At 41.3% G+C, this 16,608-nt stretch overlaps 1 protein-coding gene across 16 annotated transcripts in view; it reads left to right on the forward strand.

Moving 5' to 3' along the window:
* The first annotated feature begins 794 nt into the window (after positions 1-794).
* EYA4 (EYA transcriptional coactivator and phosphatase 4) overlaps positions 795-16,608 on the forward strand; it is a 150,747-nt gene continuing 134,933 nt past the window's right edge. For 5 of the 16 annotated variants that reach the window (XM_062639579.1, XM_062639578.1, XM_062639584.1 and 2 more), the window contains exon 1: positions 2,554-3,085. The gene's annotated coding sequence lies outside the window, so the exon portion shown is untranslated. Of the gene's footprint in view, positions 1,257-2,552; positions 3,086-16,608 lie in introns of those variants that run through there. The other 11 variants (XM_062639581.1, XM_062639587.1, XM_062639588.1 and 8 more) reach the window with 4 other exon arrangements.

A 16,608-nucleotide genomic window follows, 5' to 3' on the forward strand; every position in this document is an offset into this window, starting at 1 on the left:
GACATTCTGTACTTCTGAAAACCAAGACCTGCCTCTTCTGTCTTTCTCCAGGGTCTTCCTTTTGCTTCCTCTGTTGACTTGCACCCTTTGGAGAGTGAAGTTACCTTGAGAGAAAGAGGGTGATGCAGCTGCTTCACCAAGAGCCACCCAATCCACTCAGTGAAATAATACTTAAGAAATAATCCAACGTGAAGGGTAAGAGTATGAAATGTGACTAAGCAGTTAGGGAATTTCTTCCACTTCCCCACACTAGGTAGCAGATAAGACCAAATGCAGCTGGTGAATTTCCAGCAGAAGAGCGTTCAGTTTGAAAGCAGGTAAGGACTTTGTGTGCATCCACACTGACCAGCTTGAGGAGGAGACAAATGCATCCTATATAAAAGGGTGCAGCAACAGGTCCTGTCCTGTAGTGCTTAGTCATGCTCGATTGTATACTCGCAATCTTCCCCAAAAAATCAGCATTACTTTACAATGTTGGTTTATTATAAGAGAAACAAAAGGAGAAAGTGCGGTGTGGACTTTAGTGCCTCCACTCGAGTGGACTAGGGTTAGACCTACGCCTCTTAGGGCTATCTCCTTCTTTGCTCCCAACACTATGGCTGCCAGGGAGTAGCGAAGGTGAACTGTCCGGGTCGGGTGAAGCGGGCCGGCCGGTGGGCAGGGGTGCTTTGGGTGTGCTTGATGGCCGGGCCAGCCGCCCCTCCGCGGTGCGCCGCGGCGGCGGAAGCGCAGGCGTGCTGAGCGGGGCGGCAGAGGAATAGCCGGTCTCCTGCGCCGAGCAGGGGCCGGCGCAGACCCGGCGCAAGTGCAAAGCGGGGTGTCCGGAGGCTGCGCTGGCTCCTGTCGTCCTCGCCCCTTACCTCCCCGCTCCCGGGACGACTTTTTTTGAGAGGGAGGAGGTTACCTTTTCTTAGCAAAGCCCCGTCCCTTGCCAGGGGAACTTTCTACGTGCCTGCGCGTGAGAGGCAACTAGTTGCACTCGCTCAACTGCGAGTGTTTGGCTTTTCCCCTACCAGCCTCCTCCTCCATCTAACACCCTACACACACCCCCCGCGCCTCTCCTCCCGTTTTGCTCCGAGTTGCACTTTATTTGTGTGTGGAGAAAAGACGGGGGAACACGACTTGTAGAGGGGATGTCCTGTTTTTGCCAGAGGGGCAGTGCAAGAGGGGAACGTCGGCTCGGAGAAGGAGCGAGAATAAATAAATAAGGAGCGGCCCTTAAATTAAAGGTAGCGGCATATCCCGGCAGCGAGAAGGTGAGTCTCTCCCCGGCTTCCCCGTTCTCGAGCCTCCCTCCCACCCCTTCTGCTCAGGGGTGGAGGAAACCGGCTCCCTGTCGCGAGTGTATGCGTCCGTGGAGATGGGGGGGGTGGGGGTGTGTGTGCATGTGCTTGTGTTTAGGGTTTATTTAGCGTTGTTTTCCTGTTGGTCCGATGACCAGAAAACACAAAGTTGCTGCAAAACAAACGTGATGGGAAGGAACAGCGGAGCCGTCCATCGCAAACCAGAGCCAGGCTTTCACCTCCGGCCCCGCACAAGTTTAGTTGCAGAAATCCCACCGGTCTCCGGTGCGGACGGGGTGACTTTCTGCCTCTCTCCAGGTGACAGTCCCAGCCGTGTTGCCGTCACTCCCCTTCGGCCGGCTGTTACCGTGGCTACTGAGGTGAACCCCGAGGCGGGCGTAAGCCGTGCCGGCTGCCATCGCATTGTTCCCCGCTTGCGCCTCCCCGATAACGGCGGAAATGGGGGCCCTGGGCTGCGCCCCGCGAGCAGCCGGGGGTGCCGGCCAGCCTGGGCGAGGCGGGAGGGAGGCTAGGGGTGGGAGGGCTCCCCAAGCCGCCCTGCCACCTCCCGCCCCTGTTACGGCCAGAGCCGGGGCCGGCTCAACCGGAGGTTGGGAGGAAACAAGTTTTCTGGCAGCGGGGAGCCCCTCTGGCCTGAAAACAAGCAGGGATGGTAGCAAGCCCCTTCCTGAACTCTCTTCTGCCAGCGAGGTTAGGGTTTGGGCAGAGCGAGGAGTCAGGCAGCTCGTCGCAGACCCGCAGGCATCGGTGGCAGGGGAGATCGGTTCCGCCGCTCGCACTTGGGCCCCTCTCTGACCCGGGAGTCTGCCGCTGCTGCCTCCATCCTGCCTTGGGGCGCCTCGTGCGTGCGGTGTTCGGAGTGCCGCTGGACGGGATGGGGCAGGCTGCCTCCCGGCCGGCAACCCCACGGGGCTTCGGCAGCCACTGTTCTCACTGTCCGGGGGAGCTGCCCGTTGTTTTTGTTCTTCGGCGTTTCCTCTCCCTAAGGGCTCCCTCCTGCCCGTCCCCTCCCCCGCCCCGACTTGTTTTTTTCTTGCGGTTAAAAGACAAAAAGGCACGTTTTCGGGTCGTCCCATCTGGGGTCCCGGTCCCCGCTGCGCAGGAGGACGGAGGCGCAGGAAAGCCCCGGCGCGGGGGTCCCGCTGGCGATAGAGGGTCCTGTGTTTTGGTTTAAAAGCATTTCCACGTGGGGAAGCCTCCGTGTGTGTGTGTGTGTGTGCGCGCGCGTGTGTGTGTGTGTGTGTACTTGATCCGTGAGGAGGTAACAGGATTCTCCGTGTTCAAACACAGTGGGCTGCTGGCCATTAATTTGCTTCCCCGGCTGTCATTACAGACACTTCCCAAATCAGATACTGGCGGAAAACCGCCGGCTGGGTTTCACGGGCTCCGGCGGCGGTTCTCCCTGGGCCGCAGGGGCTCCACACCGTGCCCGGGCGGCGGGGGCTGCCCCGGGGCCGCCGCCCGGCACTCGCCAGCGGTGAGCGACCCCGCCGAGAAGCGAGAGCGGGACCCCGTGGCAGGGCTGCTGCCAGTCATTACTTGGCATCTAAAGTTTCATTTACGTTTATGAAGCTGTTGCTCAGAGCCAAGTAGGTACTGCGCTGCCTTCCCGTTATCCTGCGGGCGGGATTTAAAGCGCGCACACGGAGGTGCACCTTCATCTCGCGAGTGGGGATGTGAAGTACATAGCTGGTATTTGCACAAATCGTGGGAGGCAAGCTGTAGCAGACAAGGGAGCGCCTTGGCCGATTCGGGTTTAAGCACGAAGCCATGCTAGAACAGTAAGAAACCAGTATTTTCAATATTCTGAGTTTTGTTTTGCGTGTTTCACTTGCTGAGACTAGAAAGTATGTCTGGGATAAACTAATCAGCAGTTTAGGTTTGGAGTGAAGTATACAAAGCAAGCATCTTTTCTGTATGGTAAATATTATTCTTTTTGTTGTCTGACCTCATTACTTGTTTGTTATTTGAAGAGTGTACTTTGAATCAAAGCTCAGCTTATAGCATTGTTTTATTTCCTTAACACTCAAAAGAGAAGTTTTGCAAAGTTACAGTGGGTTTGACTTTTCGTACTAGTACTTCTGAAAATGCTGCCGAATAACAAATGTTTGCATACGCCCGACGTGTCATACTGTGAATAAAGTGGAAATACAAATTGACATTTCTCTTAACCTCCCTGTGATTCTTTCTGTACATTTGACATCTAACATTAGCTGGGCTACGTCTGAAACAGCTCTTCGTGCTTTCTTTTGAAAATTCTGGTATTTATGTTGCCAAATGTTCTTCAATCAAATATAATAAAAACGAAAGAGGAGTGTGGTGGTTAATCTTTTATGTATCTTTTTTCCAGGTAATTCATGTGCATTTAGAATTTGATATGTATATGTGGTTATACTAATAAATTTAGTTGAAGATTACTCTTGTTGTATTTGTACTTATTAATGGCTTCAAAACACTTTGCAATAGAAATCTGTTCTGCTCTATGGATAATGCCAATGGGATAAATAAATTTAAAACAAGGAATTTAGTAAGTAGAAAACAGTTAATTGCTTTTCCCAGTTAAAATGTTTCAAATAAGGCAACTAGAAATACAGCTATAGATAGTGTCCTGTTGCATATTTTTAGACTCTGATGCAAGCTTTGAGAGCTTCTCGTTAAACTTTATGCAACTTTTACCTTTCAGTCCTAGAGTTAATCAGTGTTGTTAAACACTGACATTTGGTGTGGAAGAGGTACCTGTCTATTTCCTGCATGACCTGGTGGTATTGCATGACATTCAGTGCAATCCTCCGGTGTTGAAATTTAAACTGCTTTTTCCTCTTTTAAATATGAAAGCCAATACAGAAAGAAGAAAGAAATTCCTGGAATTTCTGTCAAATGCTCTAGGACGCAGCTACCATTTTTTTCTGTATTATCTTTTTCTTTCTTGAAAGTAGAGATTTTATGAACTCAGGGTAAAACAGGTCTCCCTTTTTATAAGGAGAGTTTATTCAGCATACTTCTATATTGCAGCTGCTGATCATATTTCATTGAGCTGTTAAAGCACTTAAAACCTAAAATTAGGTACTGTCTGGTAGTAAATATTTCAAATCACCCCTTGAAGAAATAAATAGAGAAGACATTTTGAAATATATCATTGAACAAGACTAATCTTGCTTTGCTTTTACTCAAAATAATGCAATTACAATCTAAACCACTGATTTCAACACAGTGTGGGTTTTTTTCCTTAGGTTTTCTTCATCTCCCACACTTTTATTATGATTTTATACTGACTTTATTTGATATCATAACTTGGTACTCTGTTCAAGTTATGTTTACTGCAGCACCGCTTGCATTAACAGGTGTCAAATTAACTTCTAAAATACCTGTATTTTTAACAAGTATTCTTCAGGTACTAAGAACTTAATGTTCTTAATAAGTAAGTCAGTAAGCTCCCTTGCTTCCTGGTGTGCATTTGTCTATGTTTTTTAATTGCAGAAGTTGTATACTTGCTTTTTTCCCACATTTAAGATTAGTAAATTTACGGATTAGTATTTTTAATTTGTGGGTTTTTTTGTTGTGTGGCAGTTTCCTATTTGTTTTTTAGTTGAACATGAGAATAGGTTTATTTGCTCATTGTCATTCATTTTTAGTGTTGTCAGGGTTTGCAAGGAGAACGCAAACACAGCGGCATCTGTCAAGCTGATCAAGTATTTTTAAAACTTCTTGAAAGTTCAGCACTAAACCGAGTCTTGTAGCAGAAACACTCCGATGTCTTTGATTTTTACTTTGTACATAAGAATCCAATGTTATTTCTGCTACCTAATGTATCTATAATCTTTTTGCCATTTTTTGTTAGAAAAACAGTATTTATGTTATGCAAGTAGAAGAAGAGTTTTGAGATTTCGTCACCGATTGAGAGGTTTACAACTAAACTTAATATGTGCTATTTTTCTAATTTGGATTTAAATATTGTGTAAATGTGTATCCAACTTAACCTTTTCTGTCATTGAAAAGCGCTAATTGATCTTGCTGGCCGTGACATAATAGTATAGTTTGATATTTGAAACCTTTCAGCTTTGCCATGGCCCTTTAATCACCCCTGAGATTTCAGGGTATGGTTATACTTGAAGGCATAAACTGCTACTCTTTTAAAAATTAAATAAAAATGGTTATTAAAAATAAATTATCTTTATGGTATCTTAAAGTCAGTAGATGTTTTACCGATAGGTAAAGCCCCAGTCTTCACAATATACATTAAAAATTTTCTGCTTTACTCAGATATATTAGTTGACCTTTTAGATGTTGCTTTACAGAAATCAGATTTTTATGCAGTAATTTTTTGTCCAAGTCCACATTTCTGTGTTGCAATGCTATTAAATCTGTCATTAAATCTGAAGTGCTTAAAGGAAATTGGATGCACTTTGTAGTGTGAAAGCTCAGATACGAGGAATGCTTATCCGTCAAGGAAAGAATAAAATTTTTTTGAAAAAGCAGTAAAACTTACATTTTTAGTCCACACTGGAGGCTTTAATGATGCCAGTTGCTTTTGGGATGCCTGTAATACAGACCTTGGTGAAAACTATTTTTAAAGCAGTTTCTTCTTTTTGTCTCTAAGCATGAGAAACGCTTTGAATAGCTGGCCCGCCTTTTGCTTTAATGTTAAGCAGTAAAATTACTTTGATGATTGATTATCCTATATCAAAATGCATCACTGGGCAGTCTCACTCACAAGATTGTATACAGGCTAGTTGTCAGACTTTTGAGCAGAATGTCAGAAGCTAATGGCTGAGGAATACTAAAGTTAAGCATTTTATTTTCAATTTGTTTAAATTTTCTTCATGATAAGGGAAGATTATAATGAGGAGTGATTATCTTCAGAACTTTCAGAGGTCTACATACCAGTGAGACTAGTATTTGGTCTTAAGCTATTAGACTCAGTTACTAGGCACTAAACTTTGAGTTAGACTTCAATTACCATGGATTTGAACAGAAGGATTTTAGAGGTTTTCTGTACCTGAATTTCTTTGGAGGTCTGCATCCTTTTCCTAGAACTAGAGAAATAAATAAAATTATGGCCATTTTTCATTAAGCAGCTGTCCATGGAAGTACATTGTAGTGAGTGATGTTGCAGGACTGTGTAGGGCTGTTTAATGAGATGTAATTTAAGTGCTGTCTCTGAAGAACTCAGCCTGTCTGAGCTGGCTGGATATTGTGTCTTTACGCCTTGGTCACCTCCTCTTGTGGCTGGACTATACAGTTTGGCTGATTGGGAGCGGCAGATTGCAAAAAGACCTCCCAAGGCAACCTGCAAAATATTCACATGCAGAAGTCTAATTGAAGTTAATATGCACTAGATTTTTTTGCAACATTAATATATATATTGCTTTTGTGACATGACCGTATAAGTTGACATTGTCAGCAGTGTAAAATTATTGCTGCCTTTTTTTTAATTGGGTGGATACAGCAAGTAACTGTTATGCTCTTGACACATATATAATTAAACCACAAAACCCTGCATTAAAATACCGTGAAGGGTCTGATTTAGACCACAAAAGTAACAGAAATACAGAGCTGAGTTTGCAACTTTTCAAATAATTCTCCTCTATGGCTCTGTGTATATAACTATTGAAATCAATGCTGGTGCATGAGGTAATTGGAAATTTTAGTCGATGTTTTGTGCCAGATCCTTAGCTGTTGCAGATTGGACTAGGAATGTTGAAATTACTGGAGTGGTCTCACATTATGCCAGATGAGTATCTAGTCCTCTATTCTTAGTGCAGCTTGTTTTTTGGGGGGAGGATGTTGTAGTATACTTTATATGTGTGAGATCACATGCACAGAGAAGTGATCCTGCAATACTTAGGAATACTTAGAAAAAACAAAAGAGGCTTAAGTATAAATGTCCAAATAATATATTTATGTTTTCTTCCATTTTAAGACATATTCATACTCCTGTATTAGAATATATCTTTCTTTTTTTTTTACAGCATTTTACAAATGACCACAGAAATGCCTTTTACAGTAATTGTGTCTATGCAAATGGTGCAGTTACTTAGAAATATTGTTAATTGACAGTATTATTTTAATTCTTTTAAGGCAACTTTGTTGCTCACAGAAATAAACAGGTTGCCTTTGCTCAGGGACATTTTGTGAATGCCAAGCCTATTCAATGAAAGGTGTGAAGTCTTTTACCATGTTAAATCCCCCTTTTTTATTTACTGTAGTATATTCCCAGTGAATCACAGAAAATGAAGTTCACCTTACTCCCAAGTGAGAGCAGCTAAACCAGCCTCTGTATGCTCCAGTTTATGCATCCTGATATCACGCTATATGTAGGTCTTTCTTCCAGCTCTCCTGAGTATCCCAACTTAGACGTGGTTTCACAAAACCAGGCATGGCTCAGGCAGATTATATACATTTCCTTTGCCAAGTTCTAGCAATGCAACTCAGACGTAACCTAGTGTTCCTGGTGGTCTTAACACAGAGAACTAGGGAGCTGCAAACTAATAGGGCCAAATGGTATGGAGGTTTTACAAATGGAATAATTCTATTCTGGGAAAGGGTCTCCAAAATAAAATTTCCAGGTTACCCCAAGGCAAGATTTGGAACTGTGGTAGGTTTTCCAAGTGGAAAGATAAAGTACTTTTCCACTCAGCCACCTATTTTTGTGTTTATTCTAATCTGGTGTGATAGAGGGAGTTGGTGTGATGTTCGTTCAATTGATTGCCCTATAGGCAAGCAATTTTTTGTGTTCAAAGCACCATCAGAATGCTGAGTTCACTGTTCAGTAGTATGGCTGGGAATCACCTGCAGTAAGAGGTCTTTCAGCTAAAATGAGCCGATGATATGTTTCCTAGCCATTTCTGGTAGCTAATTAGCTATGATTGATTCAGCTTGTTTTCCAATTTTGTAATTAAATGATAGCCTGATTTCTCCAAGGGCTGAATAGTCATATTTTTGGCTTAGGATGAATGAAACGGAAGGAATTGCTCCTTGATAGTTGTGAAACTACTCAACAGTTTGAGGTCTTGCTTAGATCTGCATTGAAGAAAGTCCAGGATTGGAACTGCAGCCCAAGAGACCCTGTCAAATCAGAACTAAACTTGCAGCAGCTTGATTGCAAGGTCTGTAGGAAGAGGTCCATCATTTTGCTCTGTTTTTGCATCGTTTGCTAGGGGCATTCATTCATAGAAGCAGTAATAGCAGTAATCTGTCTGTGACCAACCATGTCTGATGTTCCTACGCCCATCTGTTTTCTGCGGCAGAGGATGGAAGAACAAGAAGCTATGGTTTCATATTTGATGGCAGTGCTTCTTAAGCAGCCCCTTACCCTTCCTCTGCTGGCCACTCGTTCAAGTTGGATCTGTTCCTTGTTGTGGTTCATGAACAGCTGTGCTGGCAAGGAGGCAAAGGTCGGAATGAGTGGCAGCACCCGCGCTGCCCAGCCTGGCACCAGCGCTGCAGAAATAGCTGCAGAACCACAGTCTCCGTTACCTAATCTGCTACCTCTGTTAACTTAAGTGCAGGGTCAAGTCTGTGGGATAAGTGGAATTTTTAAGAATGAAAACATTGTCTACAAAAATGACCCCTCGATCTTTAACCAAAAGGTTTTGTTGATCTATTTTTTCAATGAAAACTAAAGTGGATTGCAGTAATTTGCAGGTATATGTGCAGCTTAAAACAGTAGGGAAAGTTATGATATCTTTGGAAGGGACAGCTTTGATGTTCTCAAAGGGAGGCAGGAGTTAGGTATGATACCAGACCACAGATCTTCTCCAGATCTGTGGATCACTGTCCAAAAGCTGGGCTCATAGGGGATGGGCAGAGCATTCTCCTAGCACTGTTCCTAGGGAAAGAAGTGGAATACATTCTCAAAATTGGCCACTACTCAGCTGTCGTTGTAGACAGCTTAATTTATGGCGACTATTTTTTTATTAGTCTCCACTGTTGCAAAGTATTAACTTACATGCTGTTGTGTTCTAAATGCCTTTTTATGTTGTTCCTATAGAACACTGAAATATGCATGCTATAGCACATCACAGGTTTATGAACACTTGAGCATGCTGTTCTAGAGATAGTACTTTTGATGTAAGTACAAGTTTGATTTCTAGAGATAAGAGTAGTGATGTAATAAAGTTTTGGTTTTGATTAATAAACTTGAAGGATACAATATCAACTTGGCACAAATGAAATGGATTAAATGGCAAACTAAAGCATAGATTTCAAAAAACCTTGTTAATGAGTCTTTAAAGAGGACAATATTATAAAGAGGTTTTCAGGGCCTAGTTATCGAATAAAAACGTGTTAATTATTTTACCTGTGACACAAAGATTGGTAAGTTCTACAAGAAGTAATACCTTTGAGTAGATCAATGGCTGACCTGATGAAAGAGATCTTTCTTCTTACAAACTTTCTTGTAATTCTGTCAGACTGTAATGCCTGTAGTACTGCTACTACAAAGGCTGAGGGAAGAGTTAAACAATGAAGAGCAGATTGCTGAGTAGTCTGTCTTGTTAAGCAAGCTGAGAGCAACCAAAAAGTATGTGCTTCGTTGCAAGCCAGCGGTTTATTTGAAAAAAAAACAACCCAAACAACTGGATGCCACAGCAAATGATCAGGATGGTATCATAGCCAAAAAAAAAGGAGTAGTAATTTAAACAAAATACTAGGCAGAGTAAGAGCGGTTATATTACCTGTAGAGATAGCATGAATGCAGCTACTACTCGAAAGCTGTGCCTTCTTTTAGCTTTAGAAAGGAAACTTCAAAAATTGGAGGAGTTTCAGATATAAGACCAGAGGAGTAATTAAACAATTGGAATTCCAGGGGATGAGCAGATTTTAATTTACCAAAGGAGAAAGTAGCATTGTTCAAGCACAGCTAATAAATATCTAAATCGGGGTATGGAAATATGGTAAAGGATCCATTGTCACAGCAAAAGTTGTTATAATTAAAATCTGGGAATACCTGTTTTTCATGATTGGCATGCCTTGTGTGGCATGCTTTATGCTGCCTCTTGATTGAAGAGACTCGCCTGTGGGATGGCGATCTGTTCCATGGACGTCACGGCACTTAATGTTGGCAGCTTCGGCTGCATGTAGGGACTGTTGATGGGCCAGGAACTGAAATGAGTGCAGGCACCTCTTGTGAGGATCAACATCATAAAAAAATGTGGACTACAGAGCACTTTTAATACAGGTTTTAGTGCTTACTTTGGGCTGGACAAAGGGGGCACACAGTAATTTTGCTATTTTTGATTTGTTGTGTTCTGACAGTTTCAGTTTAACTTGACATCCGTGGTGCAGCACTGTTAGGCTTTATGAGTAGGAATTGCCCTTCTGTTCCATCAGAAACTGCTGGAGCTGCACACTGGCACCAGCAGGAGTTCTTTATTCTGGGACAGTTTTGCATACACATTTTTTGTTTCCTGTTGTTCAGTAATTCCTTTAGAATGGAAAACTTTCTCAAATGCAACATTTGGGAGTTACTGTCAACTTCAATTAAGAACAAGGTTGCATTTCTCCTACCAAACCAGAACCAAAGTACCCGTGTTTATTTGCAGTGGCTTTACTTTTATATTTATTTCTGGCGCTTAAGAATGTTCCACTGAAGAGCTGTATGAGAAATACTTGCAGTAACAGTAATGGCAGCTGACAGGCAGGGGTGGGCAATGACACTGACAGCTGAAAAGGAAGGGCAAGCTGCAAGCTTCCTTCTTCATCAGGGTGTTTCTAGGAATCTTAGTATTTGAACTTCATCATTAACTATCATTGCATACTCATAGTGCTGAATACACTCTTCAAACTGGCATGGCTTTTAAAAACAAACAGGATGTATACATTCTGTGTTGTCACGGCTTTCATTTTAAAGTGGGTTTGGATTCATTTGGTTAATTTATCCATCCTTGTAAAACTGCTGTTTGCTTTCAGCTGGAGGATGTGCTTATTTTTAGGTTCTCCTGAATTCTAAAATGATAAGTAGGGTTTCTCTTTTATAAATAACCTTTATTGTTACCTTATGCTATTTCTGTATCACAAGGTGATTTTTTTTTTAAATGTGTTGAAGGTAAATTTGACATGTCTTTGGGGGAGAAGAAATAATAAATAATATTTTCAAGTTGACACTGTTTCTTTAAGTATTCTGACTAGCAAAGTGTAGTCTTTCTGTTTTAAATGGCTTGTTTATAAAAAACTGAAATGTTTTATTTGGTTTGTTTTCAGCTATTTTCTACCAAAAGAAAAAAACCAAAATCCAACAAACAAAACCCTCCCCAAATCCCTACAAACAAACAAACAAAAAAACCAACAAAACAACAGAAAGAAAATATCTCTGAAATTAACCAAAATATGCTATGGAATAAAACCCAGAATCCTCCCACCTTGAAAAATCTAGTTGTTCAAAAGATTGAAATGGCCTGTTAGGAAAATAAACCTAAAGTTTTTCTTCACGTTCTAAAAGTGCATGCTTCTATCTGTGGCATCTTTACATTACTTCTCCCTACCCCCCAACCCAGAACCATCTCCCTTTTTTGGTAAGGGTTGCGTGGGTTTCATCAGTCATGAATTTGAAAACACTGTGTTTAATTTTTTTGCAAATCAATTTTCCTACATTTTTAGGGGAGCACGGTGGGATTCTAGTTTAGATTTGTTTACACATGCAAGCCAGAAACAGGCTCAGCATTTGTTTTATTTATTTCTGGCTGGAATAATCTGTAATTGATTAATCCGGAATGAGTCAGAAGAGCTCTGTGTAGCTGCATGCCTTATCTAAGTGTGAGTGAAGAGGTCTCTCACGGTTGTGAAGCCAGCAAGCATCAGTAAATTCACAGCTCTGGTTTCAATCTCGGTAATTTCATGGCATATTATGCAATGTTAGGAGAAGGAAGGAATTGTTGAGTTTACAATTCTGTACTCTGAAATTCTTAAAACTAATCCTTATTTGTTGCACAGGTATTAGATGGGAGTGCTAAGAAGAGTAGGGGAGTTGATTTTAACCATATTTTGGTACCTGTAAAATTGGTACTCATTTTTCCAAGATGAGTGCTACACTGAAGTATTATTTTACCTACAGTAAATGAGACACAGTGCTTGCAGTTGTTGACTATTTTCCAAGAAGTATTTCTGTTTTCCTACTTGTTTTATTGTATGATAATAATGGAACACTTGTTTTGTGTCTGACATTGCACCTTGAAACTTACTCATTTCAGATGTGTTGTTTCTATATACACTGGAACATGCAGTGTTCATCCAGTTTACACATATGCATATTCTTGTGCACATGCATGCTGGATGCTGTGCTGCGAATGCTGACCGGGTTCTGAAGGGTGCTCAGTGCAGCCCGTTCCATCTAGCCAGTGCGCTATCACTCATGTATTTGCTGCGAGAGTGAGGGCTCTTGTTTATAGAGGAAGCAGCTAGATCTGTTTGCTTTCCAGTGTATTGTGGAAATTCCCCCTGTATTCCTTCCCTGTAAATGAGTAGCAGGAGTGTGCTGGGTTGCAGTCAGCAGGAAATCTCTTTGCTCAGAAGCTTACAGAAGTTGCGTGAGTTGTGTGAACTCCTAGCGTAATTCTGCTAATTCAAAATAAGGAATAATGTATCTTGTCTAAGCAAACGGTCTGCAAAGGCAAATTGATGTAGGCAGGTGCTCTGCACAGCACAAACCTCAGCGAACGTGGTTTCCTTCCACCAGGGGCCGCTGGATGTGCTTGGAGCTGAAAGGAGCTGTGTAGGGAGGGGGGCGGCCTGCGCCCCCGCCCCTCCCATCCTTGACAGCAGGTCAGCGGCTCCTTCCGGTAAGGGAGGATGGAGCTCGGCAACCTGGAGGTCATTCCAATAGGTGGAGAAGTGGGACCTGGATGTGCTACAGAAGGTTCCAGAAAGCTCTAAAACTCCTCTAATAAGGGTAAAATGCTCATCCTCAACAAGCTAAAATTGGGTTGAGACCCAGCTGATCTGAAGAGGGCCATCCATGTCTAACCAACTGAAGATGTGGGCCTGAGATTAAAAGAAAGTATTGGAAGAGGAGGAAGGGAAAGACAGGCATTCCATATTCCTTTTAATTCTCTTATCGGTGGAGCAAGATTTATTTCTACTGATACCGGGAAATCCGCGTATCATTACCATCCAGTACTGAGTTTTCCAAGAGGAGCATTTCACTTGTCTTGATACCAGTAGGCAGACACCTCAGCTAAGCCTAAACATGCATGAGAGATTCCCAAGCCACTTCTATTTCCTGCAGGAATCCTTATGGTTAAAAGGAATGTGAAAAGAAAAATTTGAGAGCTGAAAAAAGGTAGAAATCCTGTATATGTCTCTCCACCTACCAGTTTTTATGAGGAAAACAGTACATGTCCCTGACAAGGTCATACTCTCAGAATGGTGTTGCTTGCTTTTTTAAGTGGTTGCTATGTATATGGTGTTTAAAAGTTGTAATTTGTTGTCCCTTCAAGTTAGGTAGATATAATAATCTTACTGTTTTTTCCACTAGTGAAGAATTTTTTTATTAGGGTTGGCGCTCCCTTCAAGAAGATACAGTGCTTGTATAAGAGAAAACACAAAAGACAATGAAGCTAAAGATTAGTTAATATAACTATACATACAAATATAAATTATTTCTAAAATTAGTCAGAAATATATCAAGTACTAGATTTTCTGAGGTTAGGTTGAGAACTGAGTTTTCATTTTGCCTCACAACATAAGAAAGCTGACATCTTTTTCTGTCAAAGCATGACAGTGATCTCCAGTTTCTAGAAAGCCCTATGATTACAATTCTGCTTATTTTAGAAGTGTTAAATTAGAATATATTTCTTATTGACTTGCCTACTAATAGTTTCACTTGAGTTTTGAAGAAAGGTAGGCTATAAAGCATATCAGTCTTATTCCCCATCTGGGGCATGGATCTTTCTTCTTTTTCGAAAGTGATACTATTACGGCCTGAGAAAGCAGTATGTTTCTGCTGCCCGAAATATGATTTTGGACTGTAGATACAGGCTAAACTGAAATTCTAATAAATCAGAGTTTGGTTTCCTTTTAATTTAGGTTATGTTTTATCTTTTTCACATGAGACTGCACATGATACATGTGCAGACAACTAGAAGAATGTTTTCCTAAGTAAGAAATGATTGTTAGGTGGTGCCTGTTTCTTACTGCCTGTACCCTCTCCTGTTCTTTCAAAGAAATTAATTTCGTGAGAAGCAGCTAGCATAAAATTGTATCAGTTACTGAGATTGCTGTTCATATGCACTGATTCATTAGCAATTAATATTCTCATTACCAGCTTTGCATAACCTTTCACAGTGCCTCACATGTGCTTCACTCTCCTCAGATGCATGGTTCTTTAGGAACCGATGCAAACCCAGACAGAAGCTTGCCTGAGGCTGGGTGAGTTTAGACCCTGGAATTGGTCCCCATTTGTTGTCACTTTACTGCTACACCTCCTGCATTCATTCAGTTGCAGTTATAAGCACTAAGTACTACTACTATCACACGTTTCTGAAGTAGAGCACTAGAAAATGGGAATTTGCTCTGTATGTGACAACTTCTCACTTTACATTTTGACTCTCAACCTATGGCTGTGATAGAAATGAAATCTTCTTTGTGGCTATGAGTTAATTATGTTAACCACAGCAGCATTCTTTCAGTTTGTTCTCTAAGCTACTTACTGACACATTTCAAATTGTTAAAAGCAATATTGTAAATTTAGGGTGGAAGATTTGGGAGGGATTTTCTGCCTCTTGTAGTGTATGCCAGAGAATGACTCTGATATAACCTCAGTAGAAACAGATGTTCTTCAGATGAAACAGAATAAAAAGAAACTGACTGTGTGCTCAAGGGGATTAACATGAAAAAAATTGTGGTAGAAACAGAGGATCCCCCCCCCCCCATATTTCACCTAAGAAGACCAATTCCTTGTGGATCAAGAGAGGAGTTTCTTCCTAAGATTTTGGGTTAGAGTGAAAGGGAGGAAAATTTTAATCTGATGGCCGAACTCCTCTTCTGGATGATGGATTCTTCCTGGAACTCCATCTCTTCATCTGGCTGACTGGGGGGCCTGAAGCAGCCTCTGAAATACCCTTTGGGAAACAGTGCTTTAGGGCTGTTTTTCACATGTGGATCCCCAAGCTTCACATTCTGTCCTGAGCTTGTGAAAGTTGCAGCACAGGATCTTACTAGGCATCCCATAGAAAGCGGAACTGCCTCAGTCTGTCCTAATCCTAATTTTCTGGAGAAATCACTGAGAAGAGGAAGAAGGTCACATCCTTGCTGTCCTGCATTTTTGTTTACAAAGCAGTATGCAGGAATCATCAAGTAGTTTCTTTTTTTTTTTTTTTTTTTTTTTCTTATAGGTGTATCTCTGGGAGGAAACACATGTTTCTCCTCATGGTTGAGCCCTGGAAGTTGCAGTTTAAATTTGATGAAGTGTTTTATTCCCCCAGATAAAAATAAATAAATAAAAAATCAGATTTAAATGCATTTGTTGATGAGGAAAGTCAGGAATTCTCCTAATTAAGACATTTCTTAGAAAGGTAAAATTTTTATCTGGGAACATAAAACACTTCATCAGTTTTAAAGCCACATCTGCAAGGACTGGATCAAGAGCAGAAACAGGTACTTTTCTTCATTCGGGCTTGTCTGTGAGTTTAAGACTTTTAACAACAGTTTTAAAAATATTTAAACCCAGTTAGAAACACTTGCAATATAATGGGGATAAGAGTGCCCTCCCTCCCTCTGTTTTTAATCTGGTTCTCTTGATGGGATAAACTACAAAGTTGAATTGGTAACCGGATTAATGCCTCATAAAACAGCACGAGGTTACAATTATCCTTTAATTTTATATCTTTATTAGGGAGTAATGTTGGTCTTATTTAAATCACTGACTTCTCTAATACTTTTTCTCCTCTTTTACAAATTTGTAAAACTAAACCCTAAAGGATTTGGTCTAAGTGCAATTGGCATAACTGCCATTATAAAAATTGTTGTGTTAGCAGTTGATTATAATCAGAAGCTTTTACTGGGCTCAAAATGTAGCAGGATTTAGCTGTTGATAGGTAGAATACTGATAAAATATTAATTCTGAATTTTATTTTAAAAAGTTAAATTTCCATTAAGAGTATTAGAATTTTGAGGTAGTGTGAAGTTGAACAACCATACCCTAGAAACTTCTAATTTAGCATGTTCATGCAAAAGATGTCTTTAACACACTGGGTACTTCTGCAGACCTTGTCTTTGTCCTAAAATTCAGTTAAGTAAGTTTAAAAATTTGTGAAGGTCAGTCTTTTTCAAAAGGGGACTAATACAAATGGTATATCTAATGATGCATTCC

Source organism: Pezoporus occidentalis, unplaced genomic scaffold, assembly GCF_034315485.1.
Source record: "Pezoporus occidentalis ecotype Australia unplaced genomic scaffold, CSIRO_AGI_Poc_V1 ctg61, whole genome shotgun sequence".
NCBI classification, from domain to species: domain Eukaryota; kingdom Metazoa; phylum Chordata; class Aves; order Psittaciformes; family Psittacidae; genus Pezoporus; species Pezoporus occidentalis.